Here is a 25,627-nt window from a genome sequence, read left to right as displayed (position 1 = left end):
AATCAATGAGGAAGACAGCCAAGTAGTCAGTCACCATTATAACCTGTAACCCCTCTGCCCCACTTAAAAGAGCTCAGTCTGCCACTTAAACCACAATTAGGAATTGTGTTGACCCAGACTAACCAAATCTCAGCTCTAACACACTGTGATACGGGGTTTCATTTTTACATCAGAGCACTTGCCTCTCCAAAAGCAGCGAAGAGAGTTCCCCATCTCTTCCCAGGGGGCAGAGCAGCAAATTAGGTCTCTCTGGGACAACTGCAAGAGGGAAGGAAGAGCTCCATGTTACTGAGCACCCACTGGAGCTGGTTCACTTAGGGGGCAGCCCCACAGCACCTCGTGAGGCCTCTGCTCACCTACTGCCAGATCACAGGGAACTTTGCCCCTGACAAACCTCTGCATTAGATTAGCTACAAATCTGAGTAATCTTGGATGAAATTACAGATATTTTTTCACAGCTACAAGGACTGCAAATCTACATACCCTGTCAAAGGGGTTAATTCTCATTATTTGCTGATTTGAAACTAACTGTAATCTTTACACTAAATTGAGATTCTTTTTAAATTAAAGAATGAAAGAAAATACAGGTTTAAGTAATAATAAAAAACTTTCTCTTAATATTTATATTGACATTAACATCATTTTGTAAAAAGAAACAAATGTAATTTATTGTTCTCTAAATTTTGCTTGTTTAAATTCATAATTTGCATCAGGCTGCTTTCAGATAGAAATTAGTTTAGTAAAAAATGTGGAAAATCCTTATTTCATAATAGTTAATATTCATAATAGTTAATATACATAATAGTTAATAACTAAAAAATGTCTTCAGTGAAATGTCTACACAGAAAAATATTAAAACATTGCACTAGAAGTCAATTTTTAAAAGGAAGTGTTATCTCTAGTTCCTAGTATTGGCTGCACCTTCTATAACTTCTTACGAGATTTCATAATTGGTAGGTTTAAGGCTCTTTTAGTAATTTCTTTTCATTAGCTGAAAGAATACAAGCTTCTTTTTTTTGTCCCTTTTTAATTTTTTGATGCTTTTCAATCTGTTAACCTTGAGTATCCAGGTTATGGTGTGGGCTAAAGGTAATAAAACTGGCACAAAGACCAGTTCTGTGATCTGATTTTGTCTCAGGTTATTATTTCAAGTCAGTTCCACACAGATTAAATTTAGTGTAGGTAAATGGACGTACTGTTACAAAAAAAAAAAAAAAAGAAAATCAGAATTTTCTCTTACAAGAGTTCCTTATGCTCCATTAGACCTGTGTGTTTTTATCTTAATGCAGTCCATCTGAGCTGATGTGGTTTTCAGCTCCATCCCTGAGAGCTCTTGACTTTGCAAGGTGCATTGGTTGCAACCTTTCTCCAGTTACTAGAGCTCTGTCTTGCACACTGAGCTTACACACCTGGAAAAATATCACAAAGACTGACCAGCACAGGAGGAGTTGCATTTTTCTCCTTACAAAACTTTACTAAAGGAATTTAATTTATAAATAGGAGAGCGCTTTTACTGGGCATAAGAATACATATACACAAAAACCAACCCAAGAATGACAAAAACCCAACAAACCAAAACAAACAAAGACGAGATTCAGCAGAGAAATCGAACCCTGGGTAACACAAAACCTTTATTTTTCTTGCACTAAGTTACCAATCTGAAATTAGGGAAAGAGAAAACTGATTGTATACACACAACACTGGATTAAAGCAGAAATCACCGAAGTGTACCAGGCTGTGGGAGAGAGGAAGCCTAACAGAACAAAGCTGTACCCAGTGCCTTAGTGAGATATGTCTGAAACAAGAACAGAACAATAAATACACTGAAAATGTAGTCAGTATCGCTGCTGCCATTTCCCTCTTCTTCTTGGAAGATAAAGAAGAAATACAATGTTTTAAAGACAAACTGTAGGGCAAAGAGACAAATACCAGACATCTTGCTAGAGAAATGTTTCAAAAATTCATAACTCTAAAGCCAGAGTTGAACAAGCCCAGTGATGCTAAACATCCTAGTCTGCCAGATATTCCAGATTCACAAACCTCTCTTTCCAACCTCCAGAGCAATCCCTAAGGACACAGCTGAGTGGAAATGGTCAGCTTTAAGCAAAGTCCCTGAACTGGAGCTGCTGTACTTGGCGTTCACGCTGACGTTATGGGCAGACATGGCCTGTGTTTCTCATGCAAAGGAGTAAGAGCACCCACTATTTCTAATATTCTGTGTAGGCTTCCAGTTTCATGGGATATACCCTAAGGGGTAAACAGGCAGCAGCTGGGCAGGGAGTGGGAGGGAAAGATCAGGGTAGAGTTTGACTCAGCCATCCCCTACTCACTGACTCATGTGCTGGTGTAGAAGAAAATGCTATAATTTGTTGCTGGTTGTAGTCAGTTAAAAGTTACCTCTGATACAGAGAAGCAATGAAGACTCTCAAAAGAATGGAAAGATTGATATGCTTTCCGTGCTTTTAAGTAACATTTTTGGGATCAAGGATGTTTTCTGTGCCTGTCTTTTAAAAGACTCAAATTAAAACCTAGGAGGCTTGGGGGCTTTCTACTTGCCTGTAAATTATTTCCCAGCACTCTTGTTGTACTTTAGAAGGAAATCAACTATTAACATGCCTTTTTTTTTTTTTTTAAGAAGAGACAGTAATAACAAAACAGCTGAAAGTCACATTTCCATCAGCAGTAAAACGTTTTTGTAGCCTTGCTATATATATGTGCCACTGCTAGTCAGTGGCTGTTTCATCACAACTAAACTTTATAGGGTAATTACCATCGTTACTTATATTAGAGCTTAATTATCAGGAGGCTTATTAAGCTTAAATCTTCTCTAACTATTTGGCCAAGAGAGCTGCACTGGATATTTTATCCCACCTATTCATTACTTAAACAGCAGTCACATTGTATGTGCAAGTGTTAGAGAACAGCAAAAGTACCTGTACAGAAAGCCAAACTTTCATCCTTATTTCTCACAAAATGTCCTATTCAGTTCTGGAAGAGTTTCCATGAAACACAGCTCCCATTTACAAGTGACTGTATCCTTATCACAGGTGCTCCACCTTCCCACAGTGCTATGACTCACACACAATGTATTTTCTCCCCAGTTTCAACATCCATTGATTAATGAAACTAGATTCCATTTAACCAATCAAATGCATTAAAGCAATAAAGGGAAACTTCTCATTTCAAGTTCTCATTGAATGAAAAAAAATAAAACCCCAGAACATTTTGAATACAACAAAACCAGAGTTTTAAAGACCTTTTAAAGAAGATCTTTGAGACTATTCTGCCAAAAAAATCACTTGGCAAAGTGATGTAAATTCATTAAATACTAACAGAAAATCATACAAATGTGTAAAGTAACATTTGTCTGTATCACCACCATCATCTCTCCTAAACTCCCCATCCTCATGGGATCACGAAGAGCCTTGTAGCTTCTCCTTAGGCTATGCTCACACCTTTATCTTACCATCTGTCCTTCTCTGAAAACTGATATTTTTTAATGACCGTCTTTGCTTTAGACCTATGTTTAGATCACAATTCCAGAACCCTTAGTGTGATTTCAGAAGCTCACAGGTATACTCTGTGGATCAATGCTGAGGCTGAGATGTGGCATCTGATTTTCTAATTTATTTGAGGTATTTAAATCAATGTTGTGCACACCTGTATATTTGCAAAATGCTACAGTGCAGAAACTAAACTTTAATTTTGCTTTTTTCACCCCAACTAAATCCACAAATGTCTATAATTCAGTAAAGACCAGTTTATCCTGGTTCTATCTTTTAGTCTTGTTACACTCAGGAGAGTGCCTTTTGCTGTTTATGAAAATGCTTAGACACTTTGCTGAAAATCTGTTGTGAGTTGCACCACTATAAGCAGCCCTTGGGGTTCTCCAGATAAATGGAAACTGTCTCCTCAGTGTCTGCTGAGTGACTATTGCTATTTTGCTTAGCATTCTTCTGAAACTTGGAAGTTAATTTTTTTTTACAATACCTCAAAAGTAACCACTAGTTCCTCATGTCCTTTTTTGGAATTAAAAAAGTCATTAGGATTGAAAAGAAATGTTTGAGATTTAAACCTGTTATTCTTTAAAAGTCAAAGAATAAAAATTTGAACTGTCCATATGTTATTCAAGTGAGAAGAAGAACAGGTGAGAATCTTAGTTCAGACAAAGCAACCCATTTACAATCACCCATGAAGTCCTGTTTATATAAAAAAAAGAGAAGCATTCCCATAGGATTCCCTGCCCTCAAAGCTACTCTTCCAGCTCTCTCAGTCTTTCCATCTGTGTTACATCCCTTGAAGGGCAAAGTATTACCTTCTGCTATCACATTTGGATACACATACGTACTCGAAGTTAGAAGCAAATGTTATTCATGCATTTTGTTTCCATCAAAAAGCTAAATAACTTTCTACAACTACCCCAACTAAATACTGGTAATTAAATCCACCTGTCCACAATAACTTCAGCCTACCTACAGCAAGACTCAATGCATTGATAGAGCTATTACATTTTTATTATTACTCCTTTAGCCACTGTGTCCTTTTGCATTTGAGCCATCACATCACACTGGTGCAGTGCTGTAATGCAGTCTTGGCACTACAGGCTCAGACATCCAGTCCCTGGAACACAACTGGGAACCTTGTGTATGGCACACATGCCAAGCAGAGGGAAAGTGTGCAGGGCTGTAACCAGTTCCCTTGGTAACCAAGTGGTATTTTTAAAAGAGAAAGTGGTACCACGGTGTTAAGTAAATAAATGCACACAATAAAGGCCCCCACACGAGTAACTTTCCTAGATACTGCTGACAATAGAGAGCAGCAGAACATGTAAATTCATGTGCCTTGGACCTGTGAGGAACCAGAAAAATTTCTCCCCAATTAGATGGTCAAATAATGCCCTCATTCACAAGTTCCTTTTAGGCAGCCAGGAACACTCTGCCTCCCAGCCCTTTTCCTCTTACCTCACCACTACTTTCCCAACTCCCTTTCACATTACAAACAGCTACTAAGCAACAGGAGGTTTGCAGAGAATGAGTCACTCTCATGTGGCTGATGGGCTGAGTGCAGGATGGAGATTAGTGACCTGACAAGGCACAGCCCAGAGCCATTGTGCTTCCAGAAAACCAAAGTGGTCACTGAATGCAGCAAAACTTAATATATTATAAGTGCTTTAAAAGGATGTAATTGTAAGTGATGCCTTATAATTCTCACAGACAGATGTGTGAGCCAACAAAGAACACTGCTGTATGTTAGATGCAAAGGTGACATATGGCACTAAGTATTCCATATCAAAAAGGTATTCCCTTAAAGTTAATTAACCATTTATTAAATTAGATTTTGTTTAGATGGTAATATGAAATCCTTGTGCTTTGGACTGATAGTAAAAATTTGGGGAACCACACAAGGTCAGTCAGTTCCCAATGTAAGCAACAGATTCTGACATAACTGCGAGTGTATCTCCAAACCAGACTTCCTTCTGACTGAGGTTTTACTTTTCTTTTTTTTTTTTCCCTTTAAGAGAATAACGGAAAAGAGAAAATTTATCTGAAAAAAGACTCAGGAGTTAATCTGGACCACTCCCTTATCTCCAGGGAGGACTCACTTCTACTTCAGATCTGATACAGGTTTGTCTGATTCTTTCCCCAGCAGTATTTGTATCAGACATTTTGATGGTTCATTTATCACTGTTAACTCAAGAAAAACTCCCAGGGCACCAGACAGAGCCATTAATCCTTGCAGTATGCTCTGCAGTGCTCAGTGGCAGGGCCCCTAATGAGGACTGCCCAAAGCTTATCTGCAGCATAGACCCCTCAGTCATGAATCAGCTGAGACACCACAGTATCTAGAAAAGAAAGAGCTGTGACTTGTGAATATGAAGAATCTTGGTGCCTGCATGAAAACCTGAGAGGGAAGCTCTTTAGGTTACCCATAAAGTGGCTGAATATCCACAGGAAAATTCAGAAGATAAATGAACAGAAGTGTTTTCCCTCTTAGAGTTTGGTAGAAACCAAACCTACGAGATCCTTAGCGAAGTACATTTTAAGCTGTTCATTGCCCAGTCTCTTTATAACTGGGTTGATTCAGTTTCCTAGTCTTAATTAGAACTATCTTGTTAAAAATAATTTAATAATATACTCATAAAAATATTGAAATTTGCAGTACCTGCTGTCTTTGAATATTTAAATGAGCTAACTGAGACAAATATTATCAGAAAGACAAACTACAGTATTATTGGGAAAACAGATTTTGAAGACTGATTCCAGAGTTCAAATGGAAGAAAAAATTACAGAGTTAAACCAGCCTAAATGAACAGACCACATTTCCATTTTTTCCAGATTTCAAATAAAAACAACCTACAGCTTGTAAGTAATCCACTGAATAGCAGTTCCGAGATTACTTTCAAATTATTAAAAAAAAAAATTGTTAGCTGCTCAGACTTCTCACAGGCAATTCCAAATCAAAAAGTTAAAGAAATAATAAACTGTGAAGTATTGAGGCACTTCAAAATCATAAAAGTTACTAACATAAGACTTTGTTATGCTATTTAGGAGCCTGAAGTAGTTCCACAAATGTGTATACACAAGTGTACATGACCATCAGGGCTCAGGGAGAGATGCTTGACATCAGATTATTCTCCAGTCCAGAAAACAAAAACATACTGGTCTAAGTTTAGTAGGTTATTAATTTAAATGGTTAGAAGGCTGAATATCAAATAAAATACTTGAACATCAACAAACCAATCCTTGATATGTTCAAAAAAAACTTGTAATGGTTTAAGAAACTAAACTATGAAATAATATAGCTACACAACACAATAAGTCATTTAACGACATTCTGGCCTTAGTGTGTGTTTCAAGCTGCAGTTCATTTGAATAAAAACAGTTTCTACCTGAATTAATTTGTTTTTTATCAATGACTGCTAACTCAAATTCAGATAAAGTATATATTTGGTGATTATGGTAATCTCTCCACACTACTACACCCAAGTTATGCATGTAAATGAAATATAATCTGTAATTCGCAGAAAAAATCATTTTGTTAACCATCTCACCTTCTGGAGCATTGCTAATTTTCAAGGTTTTATTTTGCTCCTTTACTGTTTTATAGTCACTAAACACTAACAGAGATTCTCAAATCTTTTAGGAGTTAAAAGAACAGCATTCAGCTTCCAATAATGAACCAGTAATTATCACAGCCTCACCAACACTATCCAACCAAGCATGGTTATAGCAAGTTTATTTTTTACTTTGTGCTCACACAGGGGAGTAAACATGATGAATCAAAGTTGATCCATCTTCTTTTATCAGTGGAGCACTTGTCTGGTTTTTTACTCCACTCTTGCGTTCTGCTATAATCTTCTTTAGGTGAAGTTCTACCAAATTCACAGTTTCCCTCCAGTAATTTTCCTGCAGAATTAGAGCCTCACAAATACCAGAGCATCTGAGTTACTGCACAGTACCACAACTTTTTAAAAATAAAGGCAAGTTCTTACTAGTTGCAGCCATCATGTTGCATTCACATGCTTACCAGCAGCCATTAGATGTAATGCACCATCTGTGCATATGTGGATTAATAGCAGTGCTTCTGGGAGGAGCTTCAAACTAGCATAAGAGAACAGTCTGTAAGTGGTTACTGATGTCCTGATAGCACATAACTATGTTTTATGGCAACTTTCCAGAGAACCTGCACCTTACTTCTATAAACAACCTTCCTAAACAATACCACCACAATAAAGAACCCTCTAACACTTTCTGCTAAGCATTTTTTCTTACTAAGCTTCTGACTAATATTTATGAGATTCAATAGATTTGAAGGGCCTAATTTTGTGAAAAAGCCTCTCTTTCAGAAGTTTGCAGTACCACTTTGTACTGGGGTTTTTTTCTTGTTGGTTTGGTTTGGGGGAGGGAGGTTGGGAAGGGGTTGTTTGGGGGGTTTTTTGGTGGTTTCTTGTGGGGGGCAGTTGTTTTTGTTTGGCTTTTTTGTTTTGTTTGGGGTTTTTTTTTGGTTTTTTTTAAAGAACTTCAACTCAGCTTTCAGTTTTGCACATGGAGTTTTACATTTGGAACTAATTATAGGTGTTATGTAACTACCCACCTGATGTGCAGGTAGCTCAGAGATTTTGCTTGAATTCAGTAAGATTACTCTCCTATCATTGTAAAGGAAAAGGGGCTAATTTGACACAGGTATTTTACTTGTGAGAAATGCCTTGATGAGTTGCATTTAATATGAAGAGCTTTCTAATCATGTAAATTCAAGGCATTCTGTCAGAGGATATGTCTGAATCACATGTATTTGGTTTAACTAATACAGGAAAACTGACAGCAACTTCAGGGCTCTGTCTTCATCTTACGAAAGTAATTATAGTAAAATATTACTGTCACAAGTCCTCAATGTATCAGGCAATGTCTAAGGAGCTTTAAATGGTAGAATATAGCTCCATTTTACAGCTTTAGATGTTCTCTGGTGCAACTGGAGACAACAGTCAATGCCCAAAAGGAAAGAATATTTTTGCTTGATTCATTTGTGCACTGGACTCACAAATTTCTCTGTGCTACAGAATGAAACATAGATCTCAGTAAGGGTGCTAAAAGAACTGTATTAGTAATGGTTTGCATGTTAGTTTGCTTGGAAATGTAATGCTTCAAAGCAGGACAAATATTCAATCCACTGGCTTATTTATTTGTAGAACAAACACTCATGGTATATTATCATACTTCTTTACTTTGTATACAATTTCTGCTTTTTTTGGTGGTTAGGGTCTCTAAAGAGTTTTTGTTGATACTGAGCCTTAACCCTTCTACTAGTCTAAAACATGAGCAATATTCAGAACTACTCCATTTATTCCCTGGTTTATGGTGTAAAAATTGTCAGCAAAAAGCAACTTTTGCAACTTTATTATGAACTGTCCCACAAGGAACTAAACCAATAAGGCCTGATTTCATATCCAAAATGGCTCCATCCCTCCCAAGTCAACAAAATACCTCCAGCTTACCTCCCTTACCATCTTGCAAGGGTTGCTAACCTGTAACACCTCCAGTTCCTGTCACATCCACTTGCTCTTCCCCACCCTTTCTCCTGCCAGTGAGTGTCAGAACAGTCAGTGTGGTGAGGTCCCAACCATCCCTGGGTACAGCCAACCACAATAACAAAGAGCTCCTGAGCTTCTCCTGCTGACTTTTCCTCAGCTGCCAACAATAAGTGGGGCCTCATCTTTACCTGGCTGATCTCCCCCAGCTTTTAGGAATTTGTATCTATGAGGTCTTCACCACTCTATCAAGTTTAGCAGAATGGAAAAAAGGTAATCACACAAACTGTATTTCCTTGGAAAGGCCAAAGCCAGCACCATTTAAAAGTCTTGCATGTAGACACTTCTTTCTGGTTTTGCTACTGTTACTCAGTGTTATGCCTCAGTGATGTCAGTGGCTCTCCCTGGAGGACACTGTTTATTTTATGTAGAAGTAGTGTAAGAAATCATTCTTGCAGGCATTCATGCAAGCAATCATTCAGCTTTCAAACAATGCCAATGCTTTTCCTCTTTTTTCTGCACTCAGTCACTCAACTGCCATGAATGAATTAACAACATGAAAAATGTGGGGTGTGCTGAAAGTACAAATAAAAGCATCCACCACAACGTTCATATTGATTTCAGTTCAGAAGAAAATTAAAAATACTTGCCTGAAAACCCAGATGTACAGCCAGTAAATAATAACGTGGTGCAAACACATTCCCATTAAGAAAAGTCCTACCAGGAAAAGCATGATGGAACAGTTCAATTCTACATACTCAGAGTGCTTTGAATTTTCTTACAGATGTCAATGCAAACAGTCTTCCATCTCCACCACAGACTCACATTGTAAAACAGTAGCTGAGAATGTTTTATTGGTTGAGAAGTACAAGTAGGCAAGTACTTGTGTTCAGTTTGATGACAGATTTCAAGGGTAATTTGGAATTTATTTTCTAACACCTCTTTCAGAAGTGTACACTTGGGGGTACACATGAAGACATGGACATACACCAATTGATTAATGCAATCTATATTTAGTTTCTGTAACAGCATTTAATGAGCCACTGGTAACTTAGTGTCTCCCAACCTTATGCATATCAGTCACTACTGTATTTTTTTCCTTTTGTTTTTAGAATGTTTCAAGCATTTTAAAATCCCTAGGGGAAAAATAAAAGTGGATAGCTCATATACAATAGATCTGTAACTGAAAAAAAAAAGGTTGTGGCTTCAAAGTTACTTCATTTTGTAGTAGCTGAAGATCTGCCTAAGAATTTATACAGCAAACATACCAATCTTCAAGCAGTATTATGAAGAAGTTTATAATTTCTTAAGTCAGAGTAATTGGTATGAGAACAAAGAAACTGGGGAAAGAAAAACAACCCTGAGCAATAAATTACTTGTAACGTCTTTTCTCCAGTTTCATGCCCCACAAACACTCCAGTGGAAAACAAAGAGTGAGAACTAGTGATGGTTCATTCATTATTCCCTGCAGATAGCACCGAAAAATGGTAATTTCTTTGGTACAGCAGTTCAAAGATAACCCAGCCCCAGGTCCACACTGACTCACTCACACAACAGACTTCCCAGCAAGGCACAAGTAAGCCAAAGGTGGATAGCTCTGTTACCTGTTATGTGCTGTGCAGAGAGATGAGGGCTCCTTCCCTAAGAAACCTACCCAGAAATGAACCAACCAGCCTCTGGAGGGAGACCTGTACAGAAAACCTGTAGCAGAAAACAGCTACACAGATGTTTAAGAGCTTCTAATTCAGTGAAAGGCTCATAATAAGTAATTTTGTGATAACTTTAGAGATTTATAGAAGAGTAAATTAGCTCAAAAAATCAACTCAAAATTTCTTTTAAATTTTATCTGTTACTGTCTTCTGGAGTTTGTTCTTGAAACTGAACAAATATTTCTGAGTTATTTATTACAAAGAGTATTGGCTGTGAAATCCACACCTTAGTCAGTGCTTGAGTATTTTACACACTGCATTTCCTCCTGTTACATGAAAAAGACAGCCCAAAATGTATTTCAACCCATTGTTCATTTATCATTAGGGGGCAAACCCTGACCCTCAGACTTGGATGTTATATTTTTTAACATGTGAATGTTTAAGCAAAACCTCCTAAGATCAACAAGAGAGTAAACGTGCTTCTGCAATAAGTTTTTTATAGTGAGATTTGCAGTGAGATTCCCAGTATTGCTTCTGTTTGCAATCCTTGGAAATATTTAACTCCCATCCAATTGGGCACAAATTCTGAACAATGAGACATCCCAACTCATAGTATCTAGAATGCAGATAAATATCTGTCTTGTTTGTTTAGCCTGTTAGCTTATAGGGACAGGGATCATCTCTTGCAATATTTGTACGTGATCAAGTAGAACAGAGACTCTGAACTCTACCTTATACCAAACACTAAGGGCTTTCATGTGGATTTGATGTTCCTTTCAAGCAAATACGGAAATTAAAGGAACACCCAAAGCTCTATCTCAGCCACATTAATCCCGTGAAAGCAGTGACTCACCTAGTAATGGCTTTCCATAAATTAGGCAGCTAAAAATGGGTAGGAAGCGTGAAACCATTAACAGTTCCTATAGTGTAATTCTCTCACTGCATGTGAAGAAAATCCACGGCAGTAAAAATAAAAGAGATGAAGGTGTCAGCACCCGTCATGTTTAGATCTGCTGTTAATAATTCAAATCTTCCTCCTTTGGAGCGTATGGTTTTAGAATGAATCATTCTCTATTTCCTTTCTCAAATGAAAACTGAGGTTCTGTTGCTCACTAATTCCATATGTTTTCTTCCCAGCTATGAAAAGAGAAGAAATCAATGTGGCCAATTGCATGTGCTGCCAGCATCATCTCACAGGAGTACCCTACTGCAGCAATATCTTCTGTGCTGTCATCTTCCATACCTCAACACTGAGATGGAAATGACTGCCAATATACAAAAGAAAAGCCATACACAGCTTTGTGAAACAGAAAGAGATGGAAGAGAAGGAGTCACTGCACTTTTGTACCCAGGAATGACCTTTGGGAGGACAACTCCTTTTCACCGCACAGAGCAGGTCAGTAGCCCTGGGCCTGGCACAAACAGCATGTGCCAAAAGGCACCACTGTGATTGCTGCTTTGTACAAGTGGAACATGATAAGGTAAAGGTTGAAAACTGAAATTTTAAGACTGGTATATAAACTTAGCTGCTGAACTAAGATGGCATGGTTAAAAAAAACAAACAAAAAACCCAACCAAAAAAACCCAACAGTGGTGCCAGACATAAACTGCACAATTTTCTCAAGACACAAAAAGGACTAAAACAGACTCATTCTCATGGAAAAGGTGGGAGCATCATGGGCTCATACTGAAAGCTGGCAAAGGCCTCAATACTATGAGTTCTTGACATACTGCCTAAGTCACCCAATGGCAGCTCTCCAGTTACTCCACTGAAATTTTGTTGGCATCCTACTATCAAGAATTCTGAATGTCAAATATTTAGCTCAAGGTCTCTTATCTTCTCATTTCCAGAGTAATAATGTTTCTGATCAAAACCATTTGTTCTATTCAGCCAAGTCTTGCAGCATCTACTTCCCATAACTTTTTGGTTTTTGGTCTATACTATACCAAACTACACACAATCTTAAAAGAACAGAAGATAGCAATGCTTTGCTATTAATAACTGAATTTTGTACTCATGTTGCTCCATCCCTTCTGGACTGTGCACCCACTGGAATCTATTCCTTTACATAGTTCCTTCTCGTCATACAGACAGTCAAGAGAGACTATTGCTCTTGCAGTTGCTTTAAAACAAGGAGAAAAAAATTCTAGTTTAAAGTGAAATTGTCTAACAAAAAGAAGGGTTTACAATTTTATTTTTAATTAAGTGAACTATATTTAATTTGAAGTTGCCTGTGAGCTGGAAGCAACACAGATCGCCCGTCAGTTTAGCCACTTCTTGGAACAGCACAGGAGCACATACAAAGCACAGGCAGCATTAATGAGGAGAGAGGGCTGGGAGACAAGGATTTACCAGGACCTTAATCTCTCTCTTGCTCCATCTGGTAACCACTCTGGCAGCACACGGCCACAGGCAAAGCACTAAATGCACTCCAGGATTGCTCAGCTCTCCCATCAAGTCACTAATACAGAGGTTACCCACATAAGCAAACTTCTCTTCCTTCTGGTCACTATACAGATCCACTGCCTTTATCAAAATAAACTTCTGTAGACAGAAAGACAAGAGGGACAGGTTGTTTCTTAAAAACTGTGAAAAGGCAAATGAGGAGCTGACCCAAGACAGAGGGCAAGCAGGTGTTGCTAAGAAGGACAGGCCACAGACGTTGGGTTTTCTCTCACTGTAGACATCAGTGTCCATCTACGAAACAACCAGCAGGTTTGTGGAGATTCAACCGCTCAAATATACAGAGAAATAAACCACAGGGGTAAGGAGCCACACCTACAGATGTGTGGCTGAGTCCCTCAGTAGATCCACTTTGTAGTTAGTGCAGGTGAACCTCCTCGTGCATGTAAAGCACTGGCACAATTCCCTTGGGACTTTTCCTTTGTGGTGAGCCCCAAGGAAGGAAGGGTGTCCAAATGGGAGAAGTAAGGGGCAGCTTCTGCTCTGCCACAGAAGTCCAGCATAGCCTTGGACAGAGGGACCTGATCCCAGCTTCCTGAGAGGCATTTCAAACTTCTGATCCCCACTGATGTGCATGCCACTGAGATCTTTGAGGGTCTTTGTACCTCAGCTTTAGTTTTCTGTTTCTGTATGACCGTGAGGCATCAAATGCTGCAGCAGTGCAGAAGGCACAGAGATACCTATAGCAGTACAGATGATCTTTGGTAACAGTAACCTGAACAAAAGTTTTTCTAGAGCTCTACACCCATAAATATTTCCTAGCTCACCAGATGGGTTTCTGCCTTTTTTTTCTGAGATAAACTCCATACATTTTTGACCCTAGCAGGACCTACTCAGACTATTAAAGTGACTTTAAGAATTATTGCAATTACATCAGTCTTGTATCAGTCTGAGAGGGTCTGTTTGCAGTACAAGGTGCATTAGGCTGTAGTCACCAGCACAGAGCACTGCAATAGAGCAGGAATTCAGGACTGCAACTCCAAGGCTACCTTGACACCACATAAGTGGATGTTGCACTAGACATAAGGAAAAAAATCCCTATTCCCACTAATAGCCCTTTAGCCAGAACGTATAATCTCAAGTACTTAGACAGTCATCTAACTATCCTTTATCTCCAACAAAACCCCCACTCTTTCCTATTTCCCTCTTTTATGTTTGAACCTACTATTTTCTCCAGGTATTTTTTTACCTTGTCATAATCCATTAACTTCATGTGCTTTGATCTTTCCATAGGGAATTTATTTTCTCTCTTCAAAGATCTTTTCTAGTCAGAGGATATTTTTCCCGTTCTGTTCCGTTCACATGTCACAGCATGACTGCTTTTTTTTCTGCTTTTTTCTTTTTATTTTTTTAATTTTGTTAGCATTTAAGAAATCAAATTTCGAATCAGAAGCAAGCCAGCAAACTTTATTCCTAATGGCACAAGATATGGCTCTGATGAGAAATCTAAAAGACACATATTGTGCACACACTGCTGGAGCAAATTTGCTCCACAAAAGGGTTTGTGAGGCAGAGTAGTCCAAAAGAGCAGAGATATTCAGAGGTAGTCAGTTAGTCATAGATCAAGGGTGAGGAAAGAGGCAAAAAAGAAAGAGCAAGGCAGAGATGGTTATGATTTACCACAGTAACCCACTTTACATGCACCTCACCGGACCAGTACATCTTTCTTCCACCAGGGTCACGTCATTAAAACATGTTGCTCCCCTGTTTCTCTCACCACTTAACTGGTACTTAATACCACCTGTATCACCAAACACCAGCACGTTTGCAGGTGAAAATGAATAGCACAAGCCACCAGCCTGGAGCCACTTTCCCAGCCAAACACTGGGTAAGGGCTCTTTCTTACAGTCTATTTTTTCACCCAGTACTTTGACAGAAAAAACATTCAAGAAGAGGACCAGAGTCTTAATTTCTTTTAAAATATCGGTTTCTGGAGCATTGTGATGGAGACGCAATCCCACACTAACTCAATTCGGTGAGATAATTTTGGAGTATATCAGCAAAGGGAAGACATTCATTAAAGCTCTGAGACAATCATAAGCATGCAAGAGAACTACATAAATCATTTTTACTCATTTATGCTACTGAATATAAACCAGGATGCTCTATCTTCTCTCTTAATTCCCATTAACAGTTGTTAATTCTGAAGGAAAAAAAAAAATCCATTAAATATATGCTATACAGCTATATTTGCCTTAGTTCTCCAAGATTTTAATTCTTCTTTGGCTCAGTTGTCAATATTTACACAGTGTAAATCTGTGCAGTGCTGAGGTTGCCAGTATTCCAAGAATCATTTTGCTTTACTTAACTGTGTATTACAGATTTGGGACAAAGAGGAAAGAGAAAGCTGCTGGATGCATCCTCTTCTACCTAGTGTGGTGTTATACAGTCCATGACCTTCAGCTTTTATGAACAGGTCTAGTTCCTGTGCAGTCAACACACTGTCCTTCTATGAAATGCATTCTCAATTTCTCTGATGCTATAGACACATGACTTAAAACAGTTGTTAACTGGTTTGTGTCCATTAAACTTGCTGTGAAGGATACCTCCTCACAGAAGGGATGAGCACCAACAACACGTCCTCTGTAAAGCAAAGTAAGACTGACAAGAAACAAGTACTCTTCAAAGTGGGACAAGAGCCACCCCGATGGCCTGGAGACAAGACCCCAAAGACAAGATGCTGGGTTCCAACATTTGAATTTGTCAAACAGCTTCTCCATTTTGGATAGTCTGAACAATAAACAAAACAAATTGCCTATCCCAAAACAACCCATCTAATGCACACATATGCAAAAAATATCAGTCTCTCAGGGCTCTATTTCCAAAGACAGAGCAAAACATCGAGTTGTCAAATAGAACATGCTTTGGATCATAATGCTCATATGCAGAACAGCTCTTGCACAGCATCATGGAAATTTCTAAACTGAGCCTTCTCTATACACATTTGCACAGGGCAACTGTCATTGGAAACATCAGCAATTTGAAAAAAAAATCTGCATGCTCCTAGGCAGAGGTGTTTGTTCCTGTGCTGAGTATCTTCTCACCTAAAAATCTCACACTTCTTGTGGAGTATTAATATCTTCTATCCTAATCCTTCTAAGGTTAACTTACTTGTCCTTTTGATCTCTGAGTTAAGCGTCCTGAGCATTTATCTGACTACACCCAAGAGCAAGTTCTATACAAAATCTGTGTTGTACTTGGAAATACAAAATACATTACATTCTGGGAAAGTAAAGGCTCCTCAAGAAGAACCTGTCTTGATTATGGCAGTAACTATAAGAAATTCCCAGTTCCAAACACCCTCCATTACTTTAGTGATTGACTAAACAAAGTCCTTGAATCTTTTTTTTTCTTCTTCTTCCCTGTGTTCCACTTTGCAGATAGGAGGACAGAGATAGCTCTGATTTCTTTCTCTGTGCAATAGAGGCAATGTGATGGCTGATGTAACAACGGGTTGAACGTCCCAGTTTGTCCTCGTGTCCTCTTCATTCTGTCTCTCTGTAGCTGCTACAGGGTTCATGTACAAACAAGGGTTAGCAGTAGAAGCAATGGTATTGCCCAGGGAATAGTTCCTGCACAGGGACATTTATCTTGTTGCTCCATTTTTAGCACAACAAAGATCTTACTTCTCTTTGCTGCAGTCCCAGTGTACATGTTCAGTACAGAGACAGTCAGCCTTTGTCCAAAAAGCTCTTTAACTGGAAAGGATGGTTTAACATGACCGCTCCTCTACCTCTGCATGTACATAGCAAGAATATCTAGAGTCCTAGTAGCTAATTAAAGGAGTTTGAGAAAGAAAGCTTTGCTTAAAATTTCCAGTCTCTATTACAAGCTAGGATTGTGCTGTTTGCTAGGTCTGTTGAGAGGTCACACCACCTCTCATGTGCCTGGTACAAGCGCTGAGGCACCCAGGATGCTGTCATGTGAGATGTGAGGTTAGAGTATAAAAAGCCTTCTCCATCCTGACAATTCTCAGTTTTCTGTACTTCTCCTGAAAGAAGGATTTACAAGTTTGGAGCTTGGCAGAACAGAAAAAAAGAGTTCCATAAGAATGAGTCAAGGCCCTCACCTTAATTCCTCACATATTCCAAATTAATTTTCTTCTGACCTCAGCCTACAACCAGTCTTTTCTGTTATGAAAGAATGAGCCAAGTTTGTCGACTTTATTCTTTCCAAGAGACAGCCAAGAAGAATAAATGCAGATTAATCTACTTTGGCCAAATTAAAGGAAATTGTAGCTCACAGCAGAGGAATTCCCTTTGTTTGTTTGACAACACAAGGGAATTACTGCAGTGCTGTCTCCTGTCACCACTGACAGGCTGTTTGATATGTTTCTGTTGCTAGAGTTCCAAAATGCATGTTACTGTCAGATTCCAGGGAAGGCCATTTCCCCAGGGAGTTAGGCTAGGAGCCCTCTCTCACTGGGAGCTGTAAGTGATGCTTGCTGGTTGATGAATCTGTAATCAACATGTAATCAAGCCACCTCAGGACAGGAAAACTCTCAAATACAAGTCACATTCAGCAGGGAAATGGCAGGAGCAGGCAGGTTTTGAGATAGACCATCTGCAGGTTAACAAGGGACCACAGTGAAAACAACAGAGCTGTATTCAGTGAGTGAGTCACTGCCTGAGACACCTGGCTGAGAGACTGTTCTGTGACTGTGCTGTCAGGAGAGGGAATGCTGGCTCAGTGCAGCAGCCTGCAAGTGTAAACACCTATATTTGCCTCCTCCATACCCTCACCAAGTGGCTACCTCCTGTCTGCTGCTCACAATACCTCCCTACCACCCTTCAAATAAGAAGAGTTTCTCATTTTTTATCCTAAATCCTAGATGATAATTTTTTTAAATAGAGGAAGCAATCTTTATCAAGTACCTTCCTTCATTATTTACATGCAAAATCCCACCAGCAACCTGCACAGTCAGGTTCAAAGCAAAACAAAGGTAACAGAAACAAACATAAGACTTCGCAAAAAATCCTTTGACTAAGGCAGTTTTGCAAATGGTTACATATATCCAAACACTGAAGCACAACTACTCTGGTCCAGTTTATGGAAACAGCTGCCTTTATTGTAAGTAGACAAGCAGTGCTAGAACAAACACAGAGACAAGCACCATCACCAAACTACCAAAAAAAACAAAAAAAAAGCGAAGCTTTAAATTAAATGAACTTTTAACTAGTCACTGGTTAGGTTTTGTTAAATGTTTAATGTTTTATAATATTTGGGGATTTTTTCAGGTTCACTCAGGAGAGTAAGTAATGCTTAATTCACTGGGAGTTAGTTACCTTCTGAACTAATTTCTGCTACTTTCTTTTAATGTTTCCCTTCAAGTTATGCAATGCTACTGCAGCATCTCAAAGTGAAAGTACCTTGTACAGAACGATTTAGCTCTGAGCTGAGCCTGATCCACAGTCAGTAGCCATGTTGCCTCTGGGGATTTTGGATTTAGCTTCTTAAACAGCTATGACCTCTGGGACTCCTATTCCCTTTGCTAGGTAGCACTTAAACTTCTAGAGGACTTCAATATCAGCAGCCATTCAGTGCAATCAAACATAAGGTTTCTGGAGTTCTTTCACTTGCTACAAGAACTACAGATTCCTCCAAGATTACAGCAAGTTACTCAGAAATCTTCCTACCCCTGGTTCACTGACAGCACACAGGAAGGAGGTTATTTTTGAGAAGAACTCTGCTCTTCTTTCTGGGTTCATTGCTTCCTTCTCCAAGGTGCAGACCCTCTCTTGATTCTTACATACAGACACACACAGTCTATCTGACTTGTTAAGGTCTTTCCTCTGCCCAAATATATAGTGTTTGACTCTGTAATTGTTATTTTTTAGTCAAAGTGCCTTCTTTCTGCATGGCAAGTTTCACCATCCAGACTGCTCATGAAACAGGAGGGGCTGGGACAGGCGGCTCAGGACTGAACACAGTCTTTATTTCTAAAACTGTGGTGCTGAAGGAGCTCTTCAGCAAACAGATATCTGGGAGTCAGCAACAAGAAAAACACCGACTCGCATAGTTCATAACTCTGTCTTTGCCAGGTGGGGGTTAAACAAGAAAAGCACCTGTCAGCTGTGATTTCTGTTAGGAGATCATTCTACTTCTAAAACATCTCAGTCTCTGCACAGAACTTAATCAAATCTGCTCATTCTCCCCTGGAGTCAACTGCATAGAACTGATTGTCACTACAAGGACAATGAACATGCTGGTGGAAAGGTCTTTGCTTTAACATTGCTGCTGAAGCCACACATCAGTTATGAAGATGAAAGACAGAAGGCTGTGTTGCTTCATGTTGATGAAGCAATTGAGACTGACATGAAAAATGTGGTCAGTGTCAACATGCCAAGACACATGGGGCATATTCTGCCTCTCCATTCCCTTCTCCCAGTCCTCCTAAAATGTTCAATGCAAAGAAAAAAGCATCAAGGGTGTTAAGTGACTTGGAATATTTTTGTATTTATATCATCTAGTAAACGAAATTGCTGAAAAATGTCACAGTGTGATCTTCATGTATGTGTGGGAGAAAACATCTCAGCTGTCAGGGAATGACTGTACAGCTCCCTGCTGGAAAGAAGAAGTCAAACGTTTCACAAACAGACTTTTATAGCCTGGTGGGATCTCTGCTAAACACTTGGGATATCCAGACTTGATTGCTTCCAGGAAGATATCTGCTGATTCATCCTGGCAGTACCCACTCTCAAGCTGAGCTCTCCCCAGATCCCAATCAGCAGAAAGTCTTTCAACCACAGTGCTGACACCAGCTCAGAGAATTCTGCCTTGAAATTCTTGGTAAGCTGGTGGGCTATAAGTCATCATCAAATCTCAGTCAGCTTTTGAAGTGTAGGAAACAACTCGATTCCCAGAACTTTCTGGAAGGGCTGTTCTGTCACTCAGTGCACTTGTGATGTTTTTGCTGCTGTTGATTAAAGCTCTTCATTCCTTTGCTTCCCTTCCCCTTTCCCCACCTGAACTGCCACCATGGGTGACAGGTGCTGGGTGCAGGTACTCTCTCTGTGCATACACTGGAAATGGATACTACTGGAGACACATGAAGGAAAGAGAAGGGGGAACTGTTCTCTATCAGAGCTATCAGCAAACATAGCTGGAGTTCAGGAAGACTTCCCACAGATCAACCTAAAAGAGTGAGGGACAGAGAAGGAGAGAGAGGGCATGAGAAAGTTTCGCCTCTTTCTTTCAATGTGGTTCAGGATCTCTGAGAGCAATAAGAAATGTACAGGCTTAGAATTCCCCTGTAAACTCCAAAATAATCTAGAGAACACTAACCCATACAATACTCCGTGCCAACAGCTGGTGGGTAAGAGCAGATCAGGTTTGTTCTTTCAAGCAGCAGTGCCCTTTGCCTTACTGCAGCACACTGTAATTAAGGCCTTGCGTAGGGCCAGATTCACTAGCATAATAAAGAGGAGTTATTTTTGTATGTGAATTCAAATGAACAAATGCAATTTCTAACCATTAACCTCTTGAAGTAGATAACAAGTGGGTTTAGGGATAATTACTGATTTTCATAGTTTCTAGGAAAGCTTTATCAGGACCCTTATGTTTCTAAAACACTGACACATCGCATGATCCAGGCCGTTGGTGTCTAAAAAGGCAATGAGTGCATTACAACATGCCCCATATCCCAGAGCCAGCTCCCCTGCCTTTCTGTGTGTGCAGAGAAGATGCCAAGAAGCCTGGGGAGCCAGTTCCCAAGTCCTTTCCTTCATTGGTGCACACTTGCTCTTACATAGGCAACCACATTTCAGTGGAGCTAAGGTCTTTGGGTGGATCGCTCATTTTGCAGGTTCAGAGATTGATTCCAGCAAGAACTGGAGTTTGCACGGCCCACTGGGAAAACTCACTCCTCACCTCTCCTCCAGAGGTACATGAAATCTAGTATGAGGAAGGAGATGTGGAGAGGCAGGGAAGACGCTGGGCTAAGGATCCATCCTGCTTCTGACAGCCCAGAAACAAGAGGAACCTGTTACCAGCATGGATATAAGGAGCCTACTCTGCTGAGTGAGCTCCTGCACAGCTCCACAGACCAGGATCCACCTCGGCAGCCATGCCCTGATGCAACACAGTCCTTTGTGCTGATCCAACAGCCACTGTTTCAGTGGATAAACCAGGTATTAAACTCACCATTTCCAGAAGTTACAAACTCAGCTGCAAAAGCCACAGCTCTGTAGCAGTGGGTCACAACTCCTGCCTTGGCCAGCACATCACTCCTTGCTAACCTTGCCTGCTGCCAGCGATTCCTATTGTGTGCTGCACACAACAGTGAGACTTCCTTCTCCTCTGTTATGGACCTGAACACCTTACCTTGATATAGGCATACATAATTTTATTAAAATGATCACTGCACTACTGAGGCAGCATTTACAGGGGAACCGAACAATAGCTCTTTCCAAGCTACCAAGCTCTTGCAAGACGTGATGTAGGGAGATGGGAGCTGACACCAAGCTAGAGCAGATGGCATTGAAGATGAAAGATGAGAAAGCTCACTTGCAGGGAACCTGGGTTTTGTTCTCTGTGGGAGGAACATGAACTTTTGCATTTAAGCCAAATTTAATAATGCATTCCAGTGATCTACGTTCTTTTAAGCTCCCACATTTCCTCCCTTCCTGAACGCTATATGTTTTCCCCTTCTATTAGAGGTATTTCTGTGGCATCCACTGCCAACAGGTTGAAAATCAAAATGCTACCAAGTTGTCATGGATGAAACATCAATATCTTGAATGTTTGGGAAAGAGCCAAACGTTAGTTTAATTAGCTTGAACATATTCAATTTGGACTGACCTTTTCAAATAGAATCAAAGAAGCACTGAGGTTGGAAGCAACCTCTGGAGATCATCTAGTGCAACCATCTGTTCAAAGCAGAGCCCATTAGATGAACTTGCTTAGGACATCATCCAGTCAGATTTTTCTGTATCTCCCAAAACAGTCTGCAAAATATTTCTCCTGAACACATGCACTACAGTCCTTAAAGAAGTTATTTCAAACCAAATTTTGCAACTTTATTTCCTACAATGCAAAGAAATCTTTTGATAATTTTGTAACATAACACATTTTCCTCCATCCAGAATAGGAAATAAGAAAAACCTTTTTGCTACAATGACTGCATTTTTAATACTGTTCATTTTTCAAATTTCAATTTCCAATTAAAATTTTAAAAGGTCAATATATAAATTCCCATCTGAATCTCGTGTAAGCATCTTAAAAGAAAATCAGCACCTACCCAGTATCAGGGACTAAGAACAGTTCAGTACCACACTTGCTGCTGTGCATTTCCTCTCTTCAGCTCTTTTCCAGACCCCGTAAGGAGTTTTGGAAACTCTATGGACACTTGCTTGCCTACTTAGACTCCAGCACAAGGACACCATTGGATGAAGCAGGACACATCACAGTCTCTGGTGTGTTCCTACCACCCAGCACTTCTGATTCTGTCTCCAGCTACTTGCAAAGGCCATTTCAATTCGGCATAGTAATGACATATTGCAGAATACTAAAACCTTCAGTGAAGTTCGCAGCACTGACTCCTCATAAATACAAACTGTCAGCTCTCTGGTGCTTCCAAATATGCAGTGATCACATACTGGAAACCATTCCCATACATTTACTGGTTTACATTGGCAGTGCACTGCAAAAGATCAGAAGGTACTTTAAAACAAACAAACAAACAAACAAACCACAACTCCTGCAATAATGTGGCTTTTATCTTCTAAAAGGTGTTCATAGGAAAAACTCTAATTTCTAGAAGAGTTCTCCATTGACCCTGTGATACGGAGTCTGGGTGTAAGTTAAAAACCAGACAAATTAAATTTTTCTCTCATTTATTGTGAAATATAAGTATTTTTATGTTTCTCATTAAATTTTTCATCAGAAAAGATCATGGAACTGGATCACATAATTCAGATCGTTTGGTCAGGAACTTCCATTCTCATTATTTCACCCAGTACAGAAGCTACAACACAATTGCAACTGACAAAACACTTGCAAATGTACAGACAGCCCTATTCCAATGAGTTACTTCTTTACACTGAAAAAACATAAGGTTGTCATAACTGAGCAGTTAAAAAAAAAAAAGCCTTGCAATCATTTGATGGCTCTTCAGTGAATAATGGAAAAGAGTTTAAAGGGCTCAAGCACAGACCTCGGGGAAAAAGAGAACTGCATCATTAAAAAACTCCAGCCCAGTTAATTGCAGGTAATTTCTCTGAATAATGACAGCAGAGAACACTGAGTGACGTAGGGGAGAGAATATTCTGAGTCGTAATCACTTAAAACGAACAGTTCAGTCAATTTGAACTTATTTGGGACAGTCTGTCCTGCCCCTTCCAGAGCACTGTAAACATTTGGCTAAAGCTGTCAAGGAGCATCTTCCATGTGTTCTGCACCCTACAAATGGTGGCAGAAGAGCTCTCCCTCCCTGTTCACGCTGGGAACATCCTGTACACACCTGTGCACACAAACATGGCTCTGTGGCCTAATTTTTGAGGAATAATTAATATTTAATTATGTAAATAGCACCTAAAAAGAGGATATGTTCCTTTGGCAGACCAATTCATCTTCTAGTGCAGCCACTTTAAGTGTCCTCCACAGCTGGAACTATCTATGTAAAATGCCTGTAAGTCAACAGGAACAATGCCTGGTGCATGGCAGAACAAATGAGAGCTAATTCACAAGGAAGGGACCACCAAACTAAATATATTTGGGTTTCATCTACCTCACATTAGCCTGTTTTGGAGAACATGTGTACTTGTCACATATAATTCTCAGTTGCTCCCATTCTGAGATAACTTTCTTCACTGAGGTCCTCAAGACACCATTCAGTTTGATCTCTACACTTTCAAACATTCATCACCCAAGCATTCAAAAGATTCATGACCTACTTGGGCCACCCTTATTTCAAATGGCAAGTTGAGTGTATCAGGAATAACACTTCATGGGAGCTTGAAGCATTTATTTTTAAAGCAATACATGAAGATGATCTGTGTCTGCATGATGCCAGAAGAGAGCAAGGCGAGGGAAGCAAACAATGAACAAAACACAAACACCCCTCTGGTAACGTCTCAAAGCAGCAGATTAAAAGCAGCTCCTATTCCCAATGCCCTTACTTCAAGGCTCTTACCTCAAGAGCTGTTAGCCTTAGAACCAGCAAACAAGAGTCCAAATGGAACCATGCTGAAAATTGGGTGCCTTCCCCTTCTCAACATCCTCTTCTCATGTACACAGCCCTGAGTACAGCCTGATTATTTTCGCTATGAGCTCCATTACATCCCTTAAACGAGAAGAATAACCCACTCCTTCCTAGCTGTGGTTGTGTAAACCAATATTAAAAGACTCTCAAACCCTGGGTCCCTCTGGCTGACTGCAGGGAGGAGGCAGAATGTCAGCACATGTCAATATTGAACTTAGCTTGGCTGGGTCTGAGGCAGGTGCCTGCCACGTGTAAAAGCCCCAGAGCTCCAGTGGACTCAAATCTTCCTGCCACCATGGATTTACAGAGCTCTTGGGAAACATATTTCTAAGGGAACACAGGCACCTACAGCACGGAACAGCTGCACCACTTAGAAAGTTTATCTCTCCATTTCATGCTTGTTAGACTTTCCTAGGACATGCACTAGCTGCATGCACTTCTGTAAGCCACTTAAACTCCCTAAAAGCAGTGGATCAGGACGGTGTAGAGTACTGCACTGAGTTGGTTTGTCTCTGCTGATCAGTACAAGAGAAGGGCAGGGAGATTTTGTCAAGTTTTATAAAATTATGCCCACAAAAGCAGGGCTAAGTACTGCTCTACTAACAGCAGGAGACCATAGCCATGACATTCTTCTCTGAGAAACTGAATAGACATTCAGTAAGAACAGACTCATTACTATTGCTGGAACCATTTAAATCCCATCCATCCCCTCCAGGATGTACCCCTTGCTGCTCTAAAACAGGCAGAAGGATTTTTTTTTAGGAAGCTCTAACTGCTACCCGAGGAATGAGATACAATTTTGCCCCAGGGAGAGCCAGGTGCTTTGCTTTGCTGCTTGTCTCACAAAAGTTGTACCCTGCAATAGAGCACATTTGTATTGGATTAATGTAATCAAAAGCACCCTGCTGTCTGGTCACTGACCTGTCTGTAAACAACAGATGACATGACGCTGTGAGCTACTATTATACATAATTACCTATTGAGTTGTGACTATTGTTAAAAAAAAAACAAAACCATATACTTCACCTGCTGCTGTTGGTCTGTTTTCCAGGGAGGAACAAATCCTATAAGCACCTCAACTTTGAGCACCATTTTGTTCTCATCGCCTTCACTGCTCTTCACATCTCCTCCAAGTAAGTTTGTGTGCTCTTCCTTACACCTGGAACAATTTTCTCAGCTGCACTAGCAAGGTGCAACCCTTCTCCGTTCTTGCTTTAAAGCCCTTTTATATCCTTCTCCCGTCATTCAACCTTTTGATGTCACAGTTTCCTCTCTGTGCCTGCACAAAA

At 39.8% G+C, this 25,627-nt stretch overlaps 1 protein-coding gene and 1 long non-coding RNA gene across 2 annotated transcripts in view; one reads left to right on the top strand and one right to left on the bottom strand.

Annotated features, from left to right (window-relative positions):
• LOC135419781 (vesicle-associated membrane protein 2-like) overlaps window positions 1-25,627 on the bottom strand; it is a 51,060-nt gene that overhangs the window by 22,696 nt on the left and 2,737 nt on the right. The gene's annotated exons all lie outside the window — the stretch shown is intronic.
• Window positions 3,358-25,363, top strand: LOC135419785 (uncharacterized). Its single transcript, XR_010433150.1, has 3 exons — window positions 3,358-5,624; window positions 11,812-12,070; window positions 15,460-25,363. It is a non-coding gene; the product is annotated as an uncharacterized LOC135419785 (long non-coding RNA).

This window comes from Pseudopipra pipra, chromosome 10 (assembly GCF_036250125.1).
Source record: "Pseudopipra pipra isolate bDixPip1 chromosome 10, bDixPip1.hap1, whole genome shotgun sequence".
In the NCBI taxonomy this organism is placed as follows: Eukaryota; Metazoa; Chordata; class Aves; order Passeriformes; family Pipridae; genus Pseudopipra; species Pseudopipra pipra.
The sequence above is the reverse complement of the archived record's forward strand: the minus strand, read 5'-3'. Positions and strand labels throughout refer to the sequence as shown.